This window comes from Neopsephotus bourkii, unplaced genomic scaffold (genome assembly GCF_033783945.1).
Source record: "Neopsephotus bourkii isolate Nb327-2 ecotype Australia unplaced genomic scaffold, CSIRO-AGI_Nbou_v1 NB_1792, whole genome shotgun sequence".
Lineage (NCBI taxonomy): Eukaryota > Metazoa > Chordata > Aves > Psittaciformes > Psittacidae > Neopsephotus > Neopsephotus bourkii.
This window is the reverse complement of record NW_026902266.1, coordinates 11,334,271-11,340,270: the sequence shown is the minus strand read 5'-3', so window position 1 is coordinate 11,340,270 and position 6,000 is coordinate 11,334,271. Positions and strand designations below refer to the sequence as shown.

The window sequence follows — 6,000 nt, the reverse complement described above, 5'->3', positions numbered from 1 at the left end:
GTACATTGCTTGGTTTATTTTATGGGGCAAACATCAGTTGTGGCCTGTATTGCTTTATCATCTGTCCACTTAATAGATGGAGGTGAGGCACTGGTTTTCCATCAGTTTAAAGTCTGATCCTTTTCATAAGCTGAGTTTTCTTTTTTCCCCTTTTCATGGGCTTTCCGCTGCTGGGGCTAGCTCAGCCATGTGCTAGTCTCCTCCTCCTCCTCCTCCTCTTCTCTTAACAATCACATTGCTGATGAAAGGCTACAGACTCTGGAGATTACACTGTAGGTATCAGTGACATTTCACTAGTGATGGCATTGCTGAAAGGAGAATTGATTTAATGATTTTGTTACTAGGTTGGTCCTGCCATGACTTCCCCAGGATGAGACTTCGTCACTATCAAAGTGGGTGTGAAGACAGTCAACCTAAAAATACCAGGAGTTTGGGAATAACAGGAAGCCACAGCAGTGAGAACTAGTTGAAGGGATGCTGCAGGGACTTTCTCTCTTCCTTCTTCTGAATGAGGCAGGATGGATGCCTGGGGCTAGTGGCTGCCCCCACTGTGAGAAATGGTTGGACTCTCCAGAAAAGCATCTTGGCTCTCACAAGGGGAAGATATGCAGACCTATGTGCTCACTGAACGTAAAACTTTCCAGTATCCTAAAAGATAGGAAGCTCAGCCCTGTGTGTCTCACCCCTGCTGTCCACATGTCTTCCCTGGGCAGTGGCAGGGTCAGAACTGACTTACTGCTCACCCCCTTTCACATATCCTTCTCAAGAACCAGGAAGAAACACTTCCTCCCTGCAATGGACATGCAGACACTGTGACTGCAGTTGAGGAAACAACTACCACTTCGAGGTGCCTTCAGGTTCACTGCCTGTGGGGTTGGCACAGTCTTTACCAGCCCTGTGCTCCACAGCATGGTTTCTGCAGTGCTGTACTGTTTGTACCTGGGTTGGCTGTGCTGGCCTGTGCTGGGGTGAAGCAAGCTGCAGCTTGCAGCATCCTCATGCTCTTGCTGGGCAGCAGCCTCATGGTGACATTGTGACATTCTTCCTTCCAAGGGATGAAGCATTAAGAAGGGGCTGACAGGAAGACTGAGATGAGAAACATGGACCCAGCCAGCTAAAAACTCTCTCTGCTGTTAGGAAATGGTAGGCAGGGCTAGTACCAATGTCACCTACAACCCCATTGTGCTAGTCACTGTGTTTTTCCAGCTGTTGCCAGCTGGGGATCATCTCAGTGGCACTGCTGGCAGAGACAGTATTGAAAAATACTGCATAAGGGAAAGAGCAATATTGAGACCTACCTTCTCAATGAGAAAACCAATATATTTTAAACTGTTGCTATAAACCCCAGTCCTCTGTTCCGCCACAAACAGATCAGACGGAGCATGGCAAAGGATCAGGCACTTGACAGCTGCAAAACACACCGAGTCATGGAGAACAAAGACAAACAGGCTTCATATGGGAAAGTGTGCAACATCAGACAGCACTGGCTATTAATTCGAAAAGAAAAATTTAATTGGGGGTTAATCATTGGACTTCTCTGGATCACAAATCCAAAAAAACATTTCAAAATCCCTGGTCAGAAAACAAAGCTTGGATTTATCCAGAAAACAAAGCACCCTGGATTTACCCAGGCCAGCAGAGATCAGGATAGACAAAAAATGATCAGGATTTTGCCACTAGCCTTTTTGGGTGCTGGCAGAGATATCTGCTGACAACCCTTAATTGGGCAAAATATGACTTGGACCTGGTGTAACAGAGAAGCTGGGTCTCAGTAGTGGAGGTGTCTGAGAACCAGTAAAGTAGGTCTGCTGAGAGTGGTGCTGTGGAAGGGCTGTTTGGCCTTCTTGCTCAGCAAGTTTAGAAAGGAGATCTGTGGGTTTTAAGCTGCTTCTACTCACAGAGAACTCCTCTACTGAAAGTATCATGACGCTTCTTGATTTAGGCTTTAATGACATTTTTCCGATAGACTTTTTAGGCTAACAGAATGGGCTCTTCTTCCTCCAGAAGGAGATGACAGTGTATTTTTAAAAACAAATTATGTACGAGGGCTAATTAACTTGGCATTTACAGCTTAGCATTCTCCTAGATACATTTACTCCAACTGAGACCACATTTTGTTGCAGGGAAGCTTCTGCCTAGCATCTCTTTCCTCCTGCTGCTTCATATGCTGTGATATTAAGGTCATGAGATATCTTCCAATATCCATTTCAGTGCCTTCCAATTAGGTAATGAATAAAGCAAAGATCCCAGGTATGGTTTAGCTGTGAGGGCTGAGGCGTCTCTCAGTGGGGCTCCTTATAGTCCTGGTCAATGCTTTAACAGCTAGGAAGAGCCTCTTGGGACAGGGTCCTAGAGCAGCTTGCTACAGAGCAACGATTTAACCGGTGGAGATGCTGTTGTTGCTTCTCACTGTAGAGAGAAACTCTGAGAAGGTCATACTAATGAGGGGAAGGAGACCATTTCGGTGAGGATTTTATCTCTTCCTCTGACAATAAGGCCTTGTCAAATAATTTGCTCTCTGAGCATGCTGTGGTTATGGTTAGCAGGCTGGGGGTCAGACAGCCCAGATACATGGGCAGAACAGGGCAGGTGAAAAAACTCACGTCCTTGCTGCTGCAGGTTCTCCAGGCCCCTGCTGTGGTGTGCAGGACATGGCCAACAGCAACCTACCCCACCACAGGCACTCCAATATCCTGTTTGCTTGTGCTATGCATGTGCTTCATGGCTATGTGGCAGAACAAGGCAGTGCTTGCTCTATGCAGTAGGGAGGCACAGCTGAAGAAAGAAAGCTTAAGCTTGTTTCAACAAGGTGTGGTGACTTTATATTAAAATTATTTGGATGTCATTTAACTCTCAACAAAGTCCTCCCTCTGCTGCCAGGATCATTTTCTGCCCCAGCGAGCATCACCTGTCCTCAAGAGAGCATCCAACAGTAGAATCCAACTGGGAATTTGCTCATTATCTAAGTAATTATCATAAAGAAGGGGAAATGGGTTCACCTGTACCTATCCAGAGAGCAATCGGACACAGTGGCAGCCAGCAGAGAAAGCACCAACATAATGAATCACTGTAGTCTGCATGAAGGGGTAGTTAATAGGGTGCTCTCATTCCAAAATCGTATCAGATGGCAATGAGTTCACATCAGTTGCTCTCCCCACACTTCGCCTCTCTGCTGTCCCAAATTGAGTTAAGGTAATCCAGATGCACTTCTTACTGCTTTAGGAGAAAAATACGGCAAGATCAGTTATTCACTTTCCTCACTATTCCCACAATACCAAGCTATAAACATAAGTGGTGGTGATGGGCAAATAAACAAACCCCAAACAAAACATTCAGTTGTTGTGAAACCCAGAAGCATTCATCAGGGCTCCAGTGTATTAAAGATGATACAGAATGGACTCAGCATCCAGCTTTTGAAGCTGAGTTAAAATTAAGGTAATGTGGCTAGTGAGGAAGACAGGCAGGATGGAAAAAGGAATGACATGCGATTAGTAGAAATAACTGTGTGCTAAAATAATCCATGAGAGACTAGTGTTAATAACCAATGCTTCCCACAGCTCTCCTGCGTCAAATATGCTGCCTACCTAAAAGCCCATCACAGCTGCATTTAGGTGGGTGCAGAAGAAGCCTCCCAGGGAATATTTCTCAGAGTGGGCTGTCTCTAGGTAAGTCCTACTCTACAGCAAGAAAAGCAAGGCTATGTATTTTGTAGAATCACCTGCATGTATTTACTGACCTCCCCAGTGATCATGGCTTGGCACCACCAAACTGCAGGCTGGCTCAAACAGCTTTCAAGAACAGCCACCCCCACTCTGTTTGAAAATGGCTCCAAATTTTGATCCCTTTCTTGATGCAGCAAAGCTCCTTTCTGCCCCTGAGCTGAGAGAAGCAGGTGCTCTTGTCAGGCAGAATATCTCTGCCTGAGATACTCTGCAACAGGCAGAATAACCAGCGGCACATCTCAGAAGCACATGATGTACTAGGTTCTCTGGAGACTGTTAATAATGTTTGATTAATTTTTATTATCAGTGTAAGCAATCTTTGGGCTTTCTGCATCTGCCTTATTTAGAGTTGTCATTTCTTTCTTCGTTAAATAGCAGCTTCTACAGACAGTGATCTAATTGTTCCTCAGGACCAGCTTGAAGCTATCCAAGTTAAGGATGGTCATTGTATGATTTGCAGTACACGTGATTTGGTCTTTAAGGTGCAGATCAAATAAAATGGAAGAGCAGATTAGCCAGTAATTGAATGAAGTTGAAGGCAATGTGCAGGCTGATGCTGGGGTCACAGAAATGCTTGGGCTGGACAAAGTTGAATAATGGATCAAATCAAAATATGCATGATGCAGTCACCAAGAGGCAGGACAAACAGCTTTTCAGCAGATAGCCTGACCTCATAACACACAAACTGCTTTGTCTGTCAGAGCAACGAGCTTTTGCAGTGGATTTTATACTGAGTCCTTACAGTGCTATAAAACTCAGGACACAATACTCCGTTGCTGCTGGTGGGGCATGTGCCTGGGATGGGTTATGGGCTGTCACTTATGGACTGCCAGCATCCTTGCATGTGGTGCAGGAAGCACCTTATGCTGACCCCTGTGACAGTGAACCTGGCTCCTGACTCAGGACCATGCAAGCCTTCTGAGTAGCACACAGAGGTATGAGGTGAGGGATGCTCAGAGGACTGCTGCTGGAGGAAGGGAGCACAGAGTCTGGCTCACTGTTGCAGCTGTGATGCCCTCTCATGGGCACTTGCAGGTCCAGAACATCAGAGGTGGTAAGGCAGCCATTGTTCACACCTCAGTATGGCCACGACTGTGCCAGGACAGAGCACTTGCCAGCCCCCCGTAGTGTTCAGTGCCAGAAAGGGGGTAACTCTGTCAGAATCCAGCTGCAAGTTCCTCCCAGTTGGGCAGGCTTGGAGAAGCCCCTCTGTGGGCTCTAGCCCTTTGGTGAGTCCCATTTATATCCCAGCACTTTCTTGGTTATATCGGGCCTAAGTTTGATTCCCTTCTATCCAGATGGCAACATGCACTTGTTGAGGCATGTACAGAGTAACTGGGAGTGGTAGAGCCAAAGCCCCAAACTGAGCTCTTGGTCTTCATATAAAAAGCAAAACAAACTTAGAATCTGTACTGGAAAAAATGTTTTAAAATACTTTTAACTTAAAAAGAAGAGAAAGACTCCCGTCCTCCAACTCACTATAGCACTGGTCTGGCAGGCAGGAAAACTAAGCTCACTTTCCACCACTGCCACCAAGCTTCAATGTCCTGAATTCATCTTTATGCTCCTCATTTCTTATCTATACAGCCAAAAGCATCAGCTCCAAAGACTTGTGCCTGGATAGCTGCTGGTTTGACTGATCTGTATTTGGCCCTTGTGAAGGCCTCTCTCTTGAGGGGCTCCCAGGAGGCATACAGCTTTTGGAGGATGGGCAGGATAAGGCTCACTCCCAACAAAAGCAGATCTTCCTCTCCACAATAATTAGTCTGAACAACTCCTTAACTTCTATTACATGAGATGAGGAGTTACTTGAAGTGCTGTTATATTTTAATTCATTTCAGCATACATGGAGAATCAGGCACATTGTACCCAGCACCAATGAAAACAAATATAGCCTCCAGAGCAAAACCAAAAGTCATTCCAAATCATATTACTGAGCAGCAGTGTGCAGTATCAAATGGGAGACAAAACTCTGCCATCTCCCCAGTGTTTGGGTGGTGGAGAGCTTACTACTCTCTGTTCTAACAATCCAAACATCACTATTTCAAATAGACATTTCTTTCCTTGCAAAACACTTCTTGTTAATTGAAGGAAGAAGCATTGTCTGGGGCTGAACTCTGCATCCTGGGTATGGCTGTCAGATGTGATGAGGCAGTCAGGGGGAAGCTTGCAGGGAGCTGCTTTGCAGGGTGTTGTCATGGGAACAGAGCAAGTAGGGCATCCTCCATGCTGCGTCTTCCACATAAACTCTGGCTACGTAGTTGCACAAAATCAATGC

General features: G+C 45.8%; 1 long non-coding RNA gene across 1 annotated transcript; it reads right to left on the bottom strand.

Annotated features, from left to right (window-relative positions):
* On the bottom strand, positions 1 to 931 carry LOC133226528 (uncharacterized). The gene is made up of 2 exons (XR_009729535.1): positions 784 to 931; positions 1 to 308 (listed from the first exon to the last, which is right to left on the bottom strand). It is a non-coding gene; the product is annotated as an uncharacterized LOC133226528 (long non-coding RNA).
* Between the last annotated feature and the right edge of the window lie 5,069 nt (positions 932 to 6,000).